This window comes from Macrobrachium nipponense, chromosome 46 (genome assembly GCF_015104395.2).
Source record: "Macrobrachium nipponense isolate FS-2020 chromosome 46, ASM1510439v2, whole genome shotgun sequence".
NCBI lineage: Eukaryota > Metazoa > Arthropoda > Malacostraca > Decapoda > Palaemonidae > Macrobrachium > Macrobrachium nipponense.
Genome location: NC_061106.1, coordinates 22441322 through 22454544, shown reverse-complemented (window position 1 = coordinate 22454544; position 13223 = coordinate 22441322). Strand labels below are relative to the sequence as shown.

The 13223-nt window shown below is 34.9% G+C and overlaps 1 long non-coding RNA gene across 3 annotated transcripts; it reads left to right on the top strand.

Moving 5' to 3' along the window:
* The first annotated feature begins 355 nt into the window (after nucleotides 1-355).
* LOC135214588 (uncharacterized) lies at nucleotides 356-10490 on the top strand. Of its 3 annotated transcripts, none has more exons than XR_010314424.1 (5): nucleotides 356-444; nucleotides 5444-5611; nucleotides 5956-6132; nucleotides 6844-6980; nucleotides 10009-10490. It is a non-coding gene; the product is annotated as an uncharacterized LOC135214588 (long non-coding RNA). The 3 variants fall into 3 exon arrangements; XR_010314423.1 differs by having other exon boundaries at nucleotides 5825-6132; XR_010314422.1 differs by having other exon boundaries at nucleotides 5444-6132.
* Nucleotides 10491-13223: the final 2733 nt, after the last annotated feature.

Genomic DNA, 13223 nt, shown 5'->3' with positions numbered 1-13223 from the left:
TTTGAATACCTGAATATTGCGTTTTAGCATCCTTGGAAGAAAAGTAGCGCCATCTATTATGAATTTTTTTTTACAATACTCCCTTCTAAGTTATTCCTGAGGTAAGATAAACTGATTTCGCGTTAAGCTCTCGCTCTCTCTCTCTCTCTCTGTATTATATATATATATATATATATATATATATATATATATAATATATATATATATATATATGCACAGGGGTGCAATGTAAAAGATTCATGATAATGGATGGCGCCACTTGACTTCCAAGGACACTAAAGCAGTACACAGGCATTCAAAATATGAACTTCTTATATTTCAGAGTCATTGTATTCCGCAAGTTAACAACGGTATAATAGTTTGACTGCATTGTTTTATATGCATATATATTCTATGGTAAAGATATTTTTCTATGTGCGTCTTTTGGCAATGGAAGGATTTTCTGTGAGTATGTGATTGGGTTTTAGATTTATTTTATGTGTCGCTTTGTGTATAGTGTTTCAGTGGTTTCTAGGTTGTTTATGACGTTTTCGTTTTAACGGTGTTAGTTTCGGAGTTTTCTGTTTTGTTAATATTGTGCTTGAGAGAAGCCTTGGAATCTTTTTCTTAACTTTTATTGAAAAAAAATCATCGCTTAGGTTTTAAGTTTGGAAGCTTGTGAAATATATCCGCAAGTGCATGTGTTTACTTTGAGAATTTAATATTATTACCCACTTTTTAGTAAGTTGTAATGAATGCGTAGGTTAAGTTTTATATTGAAAGCCTTTGTAATATTTTAAGGTGAATTTGCTGGACAGGTGTTAAAACTCTTGTTCGTTAAGTTTCCCCCCCTTGGTTCTCGATAGTTTTCCCGTTTAATATTCTGCGTGCCGGTTTGGTGGTAGGATTATGTAAAGTAGTGTTATTTTTTTTTTATTTCGAAAGTTAAGGAAAGGTGCGATTTGGAGCGTGAAAATTGAAAGTGGAAAAACTTGAGGGGTTGGGGATACATATTAGTAAACTGATCACTTCCAGAGTTGTGGATTTGATTTTCATTCTGTACGTTTTAAATGTGCGTTGCAAGTCTTGCTTTAATAACTGTAGGTAAGAATTTTACTTTGTTGTACGGGCCAGCGTGAAAGAGACTGAAGTATGATTAGGCGGGTAAGAAGCTACTAGATTGGTAGACTTTTGAAAATATAAATAAAAATAAAACCGAATATAAATAAAATCCCTTAATTGAAGGCATCGGTGCAATTTCACTAGAAAAAGCCTAAGACAAATTAACTTGTTTTTTTTTTTTTTTTTTTTTTTAGCCATAAATTTAAAATTACTTCATTTAAGATTACTTCAGTTCCTGCTACTGATTGCTTTTAGCCCTTCGAAATGTGACCGTCCACAGTAACAAATTTTTGTTGTTCTTTCTGGAGTATCACATAAGTTATAATTAATACGCAAAGTGCTTTTTGTATAGCCTTTTTACTTTTTATAAAAAGTAGCTTGAGTGTAAGTACGTAATGTTCAGAGTACTAAGTGTGAATTTTGAATGATTAATCTTTTAACTGTCCCAAGGCGCTGTATGGTCTACAGAAGTGTCTTTACGGTAGGTTTTAACTTATTTAAGATCTAATTTACTGTTTAAATGTAGAAACCACTAAACCGACACTGGCGCAACAGCAAGCCTTGGGTGTTGACATGTAGGCGAATTAAGGTTGACTTGTAGATGAATGAGAAGCCCAGTTACGTCAAAGTAATTGGCTTGTAGCTGAAACACTTGGAAACACCACGGTGCCAGTAAGTTGTAAATTTGTCGCTATTTCAGTATAGAAAGATATAGTACCATAAAGGATATCTCTCTCCCAGTCTTAATTTGTTAGTTTGTAGTTTTGATCAAGATAACTGATTTGCAATTACGGCCTTTATTTTGGCTTTGCGTATAGTATTTGATGTTTGTGTCCTGAGTGCAACAATGATGTTTCTTAAACCTGGTGCCGTGTGCTGGACACTACAGGTATCCAGGCTTAGCACGTATTTCGGTAACTTATTTCTTTTAAAGGCCACCCCTACCTTTTTTAAAAACTGGCTTGTCTAAAGATTTTACTGGAAAATTGAAGAGATTAGTTTTGTTATCAGTGGTAAACTTTGTATTTTGAACCATTATCTACTGGGAACAAATCCCGTAAAACATCAAATTAGCTAAAAAAAAGTGCTTGGTTATATCGTACTCCCATGATAGGGTCAAATGGAACAGGCTTAATTCTTGTTACGGGTTGACTGCTCGAAAGTAGTTACTGACAATTTCAAAATCTGCTGCACCATGATCTGTGGGTTATTAATTACTCTTAATTAAATAATTTAATTAAATATGGGATGGTGAAAGGTTTTGTCAAAGATGCGACCAAGGGAGCTTTTTAAGTTTGTGGGAAACTGTGCTGGTTGACTGGTGAAGTTAGCATCGAACCTAGGAGGTTTAAAGAACCCTCTTCAAACTGGTAATTTGAGTTCATTTTCCTGAATTATCAAACTTCAGCGAGAATCTTGATAGATGGGGGGTCGTAGCTAACATTAGTAAATATTTTTTTTGCAGCATTTTTACAGTTAATGTTTTGAATGCGGATGCAGCTGAACTTTATTTGTATATTTGTATTTCAGCGACAGTAACTAGTGTACTGCGTGGTAAAGTCATATTCATTAATCTTAAGGTTAACGAGTGATGTAATCATAGGCATATTTTTCTCATTTTTAAGGATAAGCTTCTCTTTATTCACTGGATCTTACGTGAAGGGAAAGTAATTTCAATTTGCAGGAGTCATAAAAGTGAATATTTTTTTCTTAATTTTGAGGAATGATGGTTAGTAATGTGGTAATAACGTGTCTCGTCAAATTAGTGACTTGAGTTAAAAGCCGCCTTGTTTCGTAAACCTCGAAGCGGAGAAAAGTTAAAACATTAAGATCTACATCCCTATTTCTACCATTTAATTCGTGATAGTAATTCTTTTAAGACTAAATTCCCCTTTTTTAAAAATTACTTTGGCAAGACATCGTAATTAAAAATTTCAGATCTTAGAGCCTTATAAGTTGGGTTTTGGTAATTGCTTATTTCTAATTGCACTGTTAGCTAATTATGAATCTTTTCTGTAGTTAATGCATTAGCAGTGGCATAAAGGAATCTGTATCCCAGGCCGCAGTTACGGTAGTTTCAACGTGGACAAAAAAAAAAAAGAAAAACTTCTTGGAGAACTTAACAATGAGTAACTTTACTTAGGTTGAACAATAACGTGGTTTCTATAGCTTGTAAGCAACTTTGTAGGAGGTATTCAATAAATAATGAATATGCTCTTGGGTATTTGTTCCTTTATGCTACCGGTGTTTAAAAATATCAGTTACTTAATCATGCATTATTAAATTGAGCATGAAAAGTTTCACTATACTCTGTTTTTTTCCATCTGTCCATCCGCCTGTGGTGCTTGCGTATGGTAACACTGCGTCCCGGCCTTTAGATGGTTACATTCAGCTTACATTCAACAATAATATCCTATTTCGAATATTAACGGTGTAATTCGTATACAGTAAATTATTAAAAAACCTTTCAGTTGCAAATGTACGCCCAGATATCCTTTTATTTACCTAAAACTTACACAGCTTATCTAAAGCCCGGCACGCTATGTTACCATACGCAAACACCACAGGCGGATGGACAGATGGAAAAAAAGTATAGTTAATGGTGTTAATACCTGTATGCCTGATTAATGGCGTAACTTACGAGGAGTCTTTAAAAGTTTAGAGCCGGCAACTTTAAGCTATATAATTGTATAATAGTAACAGCACATTCAAGTTGTGTTGACAGATGTACGTGATGGGTGAAAATTTCGATGTTATGCAGAAGTTATTCTGCTAAGATAAATGGCTCTTAAAATTTGAGGATATGCTACAAAGATTGTTATAAACAACCTTAAGCTATAAGAATGACTTTAAAACTAGCAACTAGTTAATAATTGCTGATATATCGGTATGAGTACTGATAACTGCCATTTGTGGATAAGAGAAAGTTTTTAAGTGAGCTCGGTTTTGATGCTGAAGGAAGGTAATTTTTAGATACTGAAAATTTTTGAAAATTAACTTGGGCAAAATTTTGTGCTTACTGTTTTCTACAGTGTTTGGATGTGCAGTTCACGCTTTATTAATACCTTGAAGGTTTTTAAATTTAGTTTTAATTTAGTTTACTGACTTGGTATAATCAAGTTTGCTTGAGATGTTCCAAATACGCTGGCAATGAATTTGCCATCAATAGCAATAAGTAGATTTCGGCGTCAAGTATGGAACTAGCTCAATTCGCAGTACCTTGAGATGTTTGTTAAAATAATTTTAAATCTAATCAGTTCAGTTACGTGAATGATTTATTTTAAATCAAAGCACGGAAATTATCAGGACTGCCATTTGGAGCACATGTAATAAAAGGGGGTAATTAGTGTGGAACTAGTAAAGTCCTTGACCGATAATGTGTTCTTAAAGCATAGATAAGTGTCCTCGTGATCTAATTTGTGTTGCACCACATTGATCTGCAGGAATCGATAGTGGTTACGAAAATAAAAATTTAAGGTGCATTGAACCTAACACTGTCGCGCACTTTTTCATGGTAGAAAATCTATTCTGAAAATGGCCAACAGTCCTCCGCACGAAAAATTTAGATTTCTGAGAAGTATCACATGAAAAGACAAAGCAGGATGTGTATTAATGTTTGCTTAAACGGGTGATTTACGCTTGCTTTGAATTGTGTAATGAGGTCAATGGTTTGTCAAATACTAATAAACATCCCAAGTGTTCTGACGCAGTTAAGCTATTCAGTATCAGAGCTGTGATCAACTTCACATAATTGAGAACTTCCTAGGTATTAGCAATTTTAAAGTAACTTTAAATTAAGTTTGGGCTTAAAAGCATTTCTGGGAGTGTAGTACAGAAGTTATCTTGAGATAACTTAAATCAAAAAATTCTGTAAGTGAATTTGTTTTTGGTGAGAAAAAATGGCTAATAACGAAGAAAATTTGGTCGCCCAAAATGTGTCTTCTTACCAGTTCAAGCCATGCTTCTCTTGAAGGACTCTGACTAATTTAGACTTCAACGATGGAGCGTATTAGAGATAGGCGCATCTGGGGGCGAGGACTGATTAGAGATTAGAAATTTGGTGTTCGATAGTCTTGGTATGGTAAATGGGCAATGGTTCAGATTCACAGGCCAGCGTGGGGAACTTGATCGTTGGTCGCGGCGTAAACGTAATTAAGATAATACCTAAAGTCCCCGTGGTCTCAATACAGTAAGTGTAAAAGTGAAAAAAATGTGTGAAAGCAGGTCTGTTATAATAATTTCCTATACCACAGTACTCCTTAGGAATCTTGAATCATAAGTTGCCCTAATGATCCCATGGGTGTTGAATAATCATATTTGACTGCTACTTTTATTCTTACAGGACGATTGTTACTAAACAGCTACTGGATGGTAGTAACTCAAGGGTGGGATCTATCAACAGATATGATTTCATTATAGTCATATATGGATGAACGCTCTTTGGCTCCACGAACGAGGTGTAATTGTGATGTCATTAGGAAGACTTAAAGTAATCTTGACTTCATTACGGGTAATAGCAGTAGTAGTATAGCTCTTGTCAGATACACAAAATTGCTGTTGAGTAAAATGAATTAGTTTAATCCTATACTGATTTTGTGAAAATGTTGTTTTAAGGTTACCTTAATCCTAAAATGAAAACCAGAATTTAAATTTTCCCAAGACAATTTTGTATTTGTAGATTATAACTGGAATTGAAGTCTTTGCATCATAAATTTGTATCTAGGATGGTGTAAAATGGGCCAAAACATTCAAACAAGAAGAGATCGTGGAAGTAAAGTTTGAGATTGTGAAAGTAATTCAGATTATATTTTCCTCCATATGAAATTCGTCAAACTCTACACAAATGGCATGGAGACTGAATGAATTTGACGGGCCTAGCTCGTGGTAGGGGACCGGGGTTCAAGGCAGTCTCATAGTAAAAATGGCTCATGGGGATGACAGATTCAATTCAGCGTAAGATCTTGGTCGCTGGTCGTGACGCCCATGTAACGTCTCTCAGGAGTACCGGAAGTCACCTTGTTCTCAATAAAGGTAATATTATGTAACTTGCATGTAAAAAAAAAATTAAAGCAGTTGCAATTTTAAGCTTATGTAATTGACACTTTAGGAATCCTTAGTTGTAGATATAGTCCATTTTACATTTTTAGGTAATTTAAAGTTAAAAATAATAAATGTAACCCTTTAATTTGTTAAAGCGAAAAAAGTGAAAGCATTTAAATTTCCAACAATTAATATCTTAATGTTTTTATAATTATTCCAAGTAATGCATTATATCAAACTGCTGGAGAAAAGCATTACTTTATCAAATTGTAACTTTGATTAACATAACTTGTAACTTTGCATCTTGTGGGACGATTTACTGAAAAACACGACGGTAGATGTAACTTGACGGACGTGATCTGTTAATGGTTCTCGTTCACGGACATTATGCTGTATCGACAGTGCTTCTAGGTCCAAGGACAGTGTAACCCTAGCTTCAAAATATAAATAGGAATAGTAAGGCTCTTTATTGTCAGCTGTACATAATAAACAGGCTTGTTTTATGCACTGATTTTGTCTTAAAGGAATAAATTAAACTACGCATTTTTTCAGCTCTTGCATTTTGTTTGAAGTCTTTATCATAGCGGAAATTTGAAACGAATTAGTTTTTCCTCTAATTTCAAGAGTTGCGGAAAACTATAATTTTAAAGTTGTGAAACTTTACCAAAACCTCAAAACGTAAGCATTTAATCTTTATTCTAGGATGAAGTACAATGGGCGAGAGAGATTTCGTTCAACAAAAGCTTGTGGAAGCCACCAGGATTGTGCAAGCTCATCCAATGATTTTTTCTCCACCGGATGAAACATGTCAAAAATTCCACAAAGGCGGCATGATGCAGGTAACATTTGCTCTTATGTAATGTTGCATTGAAAAGCTTTTTTTTATCAGACTTCACCACTAGGATAGCCTCAGACTTCACCACTAGGTATAGCCTCAGACTTCCCCACTATTTTGCACCAAAGGAAATTTGCTCAGTAAAGCATTAAGGCATAAAAAGAGGATTAGGAGGTATATTTGCTGACCTGTAAGTCTCCTGATGTCTGATTAAATTTTCCTTTGATTGGGCCATACTGATTTTCAGCTTTGTGTCGATTACCGAAGCTAATAGATTTTCCATATTAAGTATGGAAGGAATATTTGTTCCTGCACCTCAAGGAATGGCCAATCATCTTCATTATCCATTTTGAGAGTGCAGGCAATGTTTTTCGTGCTACGTTAAACTTCAGTTTGGAAAAACCGGTGATCAACTCGTCACCCATCGGACGTCAGGTGAAAAAGGTTTGTCAAATGCTAGACCAAATCCATTGGCAAAAAGCCTTTGAACGGCAGTTTGAAAATTATGCTGGTTTACTCTAGCCTCAGGTTTGGTTCCTTTTATCAAAGTTTCTTAGTGTTCCAATACTTTTTATGCTACGGCGCAATGAGTGACATTGGGAAATATGGCCTGATGCTGGGTGTACAGAGATTGATCTAGTTTGATCTTAAAACATGCTCCCCTTCGATTGGAGTCAAGTTGGTGCTGGAGTTTGAAGATTTCTGCTTTGTTACCTGTAGTATAAGGGCATTATGTAAGGAATTATCTTTGTACACTTTTATATAGCTGGTAATCTGTTTTTGTCACTTCTTCCTTGCTCTATACTTTTAGAAGAATTTTTTGCCTTGTAACCCATTAACTTTCATAAAACTGGTATGAAAGGAGGCTATATTTAATATGTCTAAAGCAGTTACGCTGGGTTAGTTTGTGGTAAAGCTAATTGTTTAATCTTAACTGCAATATTATTTTTAATTTCTGCCGAGTTTTATAAATAGGTGGATTGTTATTTTCAACATCGAAAACTTTGAGAGGGGTTTTCCCCAATTTTGATTCTTGAATAAATGCTCAAATGTGAGCGCAGTTGAGTTCTAAATGAAATTCCCTTTGCAATGAATTGGGAAAGAGACTAAGCAGAATAATGTTTTGTGGAGGTAAATAGTCAAGCTTGCTTTTGTTAATTCCTGCAGCAGGAGAGACGTGGAATCGACTGAGTCGGGCTTTGAGGGTGAAAGTCAGTTTGTCTTAATTATAACAATCAGAACTGTCGCTTTTAATCCGAAAAAGGCAAAGCTTTGTTTTAAGAAGAGACCCTGGTGTTGAAGTTAATGCAGTCACACTAATGAAAGTTCTGCAGTCCATGAAGTAGCAAAGGGCTGTTAACCTTAATGAGAATAGCTAAGATTAAGCATGAAACATGCTGCAGGATCTTAATTATATGAAATTACTAGAGATTACTTTAAAAAAGTCAGTTACTCTAAAGGCCTGATCGGCGTGCTCCGGGGTTGACGGGCAAATTTTGGCGGGCTTACCCATGAATGTTGTCCACGCAGGTGAGGCGAAGGAGAGGTGGGCGTGCCCGACGATGCCAGTAGTGTGTTCAGTGCGGTAACGATAAAACATAGTGCATACCGCAATGATGATGATATTGTGTAGCATGATAATTGCTGTGTGTGATGAAAAAGAGGAAAAAGAATAGAATATGGTGCAAAGAATGGCTCTGTAAAAGAAATGTATATGGTTAACGTACGTCTGCCAGGGTCGAAGTTTCAAGCTATCGGGCACCACCATGTGATTTTGCTACAAGACCATTGGGCAATTTGACGGTTTGCCCGTGAAGTATGCCCCGTTAAAGGCCTGTTCACAAAAAACGATCGGGCCTGATCGGCGGACTTCCCCTCTAACGGGCACACTGACGGGCAAACAGTCAAATTGCCCGTTGGGTCTTGTAGCAAAATCACCATGGTGGTGCCCGATGGCTTGAGCTTCGACCTGGCAGACATACGTGAACCATATTACATTTCTTTTTTACGAGCCATTCTTTGTACCATATTCTCTTCTTTTTCATCACACACAAAGCAATTCTCATGCTACACTATCTTCTTCTTTACGGTAGACACCATGTTTATCATACCGCACTGAACACTACTGGCATCGTCGGGCACGCACACCTCTCCATCGACCTCCACCCGTGTGGACAACACTCACGGATAAGTCTGCCAGAATTTGCCCGTCAACCCTGGAGCACGTCGATCAGGCCCGGTCGTGTGAAACAGGCCTTTAGAGGGGAGGTCCGCCGATCAGGCCCGGTTCTGTGGCAGGCCTTAAGGCCCCGTCCACACGGCCGAGCTTTGCTCGACTAACTTTGTTCGATGTGACGTCAGAAGCGGAGAAACTGCGGTGAAAGTTCCGACTTTTCCCGCTGTTTCTCCGCTTCTGACGTCACATCGGACAAAGTTTGTCGACCGTGTGGACGGGGCCTAAGAAACTTAGTGTATTATGTCCCATGTTATTCCTCAGGACATCTGATTATTTAGATGCTCGAATTTTTGATTATAGGGAATTGATGTTTCAGGACTGTCAAATCGTGATTTTTTTCTCTAACGTGGTTTTTCTTAAGTAATTTTTTTTTTCATAAGTTTAGGTTAAAAGTTCTTGTTGAAGCTGACAGGTAACCAACCACTTTTCTGGAAAAACTTATTTTTTTTTGCATTTTTTCTGATTTGGATCATGTAAAAGTTTTATTCAGTGGCGGTATTTCATAATTTTAAAGATATTCAGGAGAGATTTTAATGCAGATGAGTATGTTAATTTATTCAGCAATCATACATTGTAATGAAGTCATAATGGTATATATTCAGGGGTATGAATGTTCTTTAGTTCTATGTAGTATTTCACAATTTGATTTTTTGTAGGGTAGAGATTTTAATTAACAATCTTAGTGCAATGGAAGTAAGTTGAGAATTGAAGCTCCTGTTAAAAATAACTCAAAAATTCTTAATCACAACGAAGAGTTCATAAGTTTATATATAACAATTTCACTTTCTATCGGCAGACAACCTCAAGACGGAATTTAAGCGTGAAATTGCACAGAAGGCCCCTTCGAAAAGGAGTTTAGTAAAGTTTAGAGGTGCAAGCTGATAATGTTAAAACGCTCCTTCAGTCTGATGAAAACCAGCAAGTCTGAACGGCAGGGAGAAATTTCCAGTACAAATATATTTATTGGTAGCTCTACAACTGGAGGGTATGGAAGCGGGAAGACCTGAAAATGATGTTGAATGAACGGAGATATAAAAAAACAGGTAAAATGGAAGAAGAAACGTGAATACAGGAGCCTTAGGAAATTTCGTAAAGGTGGTCGACGTGGAGGAAGAAAAATAGGAAATAAAGGCACTAATGTGTGAAAGGGAAACGAGGTGGTCCCCGAAGAAGTTTGAGAGAATGGTTAAAGTCACCGTTGAGGGAAATAATGTAGAAGAATAAGAATCTGATTAAGTCATCGTTGAGGAGAAATAATTTGTCACTGTAAAAGAGATCAAGCATTGTTAAATTTTAAGTGATAGGTATTTTATAATGAAAAGGATAAAAACTTAAACTAGGAGAAAGAATTAATTGAGGAAAGAAATTATTATAAAACTGAGGAATTTGAAAAAACCAATTGATAGATAAAAAAATCGATTAAGTCATCGATTAGGAGGGGAAAATGACATGAGTTCAAGCATAATATGCCTGTCACTATTAAAATTTAACAATGTAAATAATAACACGTGAAAACTAGTCGAAAAAATTAATGAGGAAAGAAATTGTTACTTACCGAGAAATTTGAAAAACCAATTAGTAAATGTATTACTTATGAAATAATAAAACTACTAAAATCATACTAAATTGAGTTGCTGTTAGTTAATATAATGTAAAATTACGCAAAGCTAATTTATTAGGTACTTTATCTTTTCTTTAAAAAAAACAGACACTTACCGCTGTTCAGCTTTTCTTATGCTACTTACTGTTTATGTTTAATACCCAGTGTTCTTTCTTCTTGCCCTATACTTGGTAACACTTCCTTTTCCTATTGTTCGTGACCAGTATCATACTTAATTATTCAATATTTGGAGCCTCTTCACGCCCAGTTACATATATTAAAATAACACAACTTTCTTGATCAGTCTTCTCAAGCTTGACGGAGCTACTCTCCCCCGATAGCAGTCTTGCTCATATCCAAAAACTTTCTAGGAAACTTTCTCTAAATTTGTCGGCTTCCCGAAGATTCACTTTAGGTCGGGCCATCATTTATGAACGACTTAAATTAAATTTCCTACACCCATCGGCTTCTCGCCTTCCCAACGATTTCACTGCCTGGGCATATCTGATTAGTCTCCTACCCTAGGTATCTGGACTGCAAAATATCGTTCTTAAGAGATATACAAATTTATCCTCTTAAGAGGTAATGAAGTTCACCGTGGTCAGAAATTATATATGGTCACAGTATTTGTATATTCCACTTCATTACACTTCTGTAAAGAAAATTAATGTTTTTAGTCTTTAAAACTAATAAAACTTAACTCGATTTTTAAGACTAAAAGAACTTTCCTAGACAAAACCAAAGTAAGCAAAAACACTTCAATAATCAGTATATAAACTAATTAAAAAAACCTCTGATGCATTTAAAAAAAACTAAGATTCTCAGAAATCAGTATATAACTAATAAGATTAGATAATCTTCCGATGCATTCCAAACTTAAAAACTTTCATACACACCTACCCAAAATATTAAAAATTTCATCCATGGCATTGACAGCAGTGTTTCTATATCTTAAATTCTGTCGGCAAATGTACCAAGATGTTTAAGACATCCATGATCTAATTTAGACAAACTTAACGAACAACACAATATATACCGAAAACAGTTTGAATAACTCAGGGCAAAAGGTAACAGTCAACATCAATGAGGTTCTTTTCAGAAAAAAGTTTTATTAGTTCTTTACCGATTGTTAAAAATGCTTATAGATTTTAATAAAAATTTTTAAATGCACTTACAAACTTAAGTACTTAAAAGCCGACAAGGTAAAATAAAGTATCCACACTTTTCTAGGCTTCTCGAAGCTTGGACTTTCACAAAAATGACCAGCGAAATTCAAACACTTATTAAATAATGAAATTCAAACTTGTAAGTACACATCTTCAGAACATGGTGACTATACAAATCAAAACTAAAAAAATTAAGATTTTGTAATAAACTTAAACAAGTCAACAGTGCGATTAACTTTACTCGCGTTTACAAAAAATGATTAACTTAGTGCTCGATTGACTTTACTCACTTACAAATATTGAAAAAATTCTTTAGTGCGATTGACTTTACTCACTTTTACAAATTTGAAAAAAAGTTCTTTAGGGCGGTTAACTTTACTCACTTTACAAATATTGAAAAAATTCTTTAAGTACTATCCAATTTTAGTTAATTGAAAATGCATAAATTCACATCACAAATTTATGAACTAAGTTGCCTCTCCATGGAACTAATTAGAAATTTAGAAAGTAAAATCCTTGAAAAACAATTGTGAAATTTATAAAATTTTATTTATAAAAGTTTGAAATTAATAATTTTAAAGTATGCACACGAATTTTTAATTTAATTGAAAAATAAAACTTTTTGTTAAAAGACTTAAAAAGACTTTAAAGTCTTAATTACATTTCTTCGGTCAGTCTAGGCTCCATTAACCCTCATTCTTACTCTAGCTTTCTTTGTAATGAAGAACCGCCAGGAAAATAAAATTGCCTACATTCTGTAACATGCAAATTCTTAAGACGAAATATCTTTACCTAGATCGAAATAATCTAAATTCTCGCAGGAGGGGCTAAGGAAAAATTCGGCATTAACGTACTTAAATCTTTATTGTGAATCCTATTCACTCGGCAAGTAAGTTCCGCTATTTTTCGGAATCCATAATCATGCTTAATTTCAGAATTAAAAAAAAAATTCCATAAGCAATCTTCTCCACATTCTGGTCTGATTTCCTAGTCCACATTTCTTCGTAGCTATCTTCACATTGTAGAGTTAATGAAAAAATCAGCTTCACTTAATCTTCATCACACCTGCAAATTAAAGACAGCATAAGAAACCTATAAGAAACTACACTGAATTATTATAAGAAATGACATTGAATTTTTACAATATAACACTAAAATTAAACATTCTAAATTCAAACCCATTATGTTTACGGATATTTTGGTGATAGTGAAATAGTTTCAACATCGGATGTACTATGAAATTAT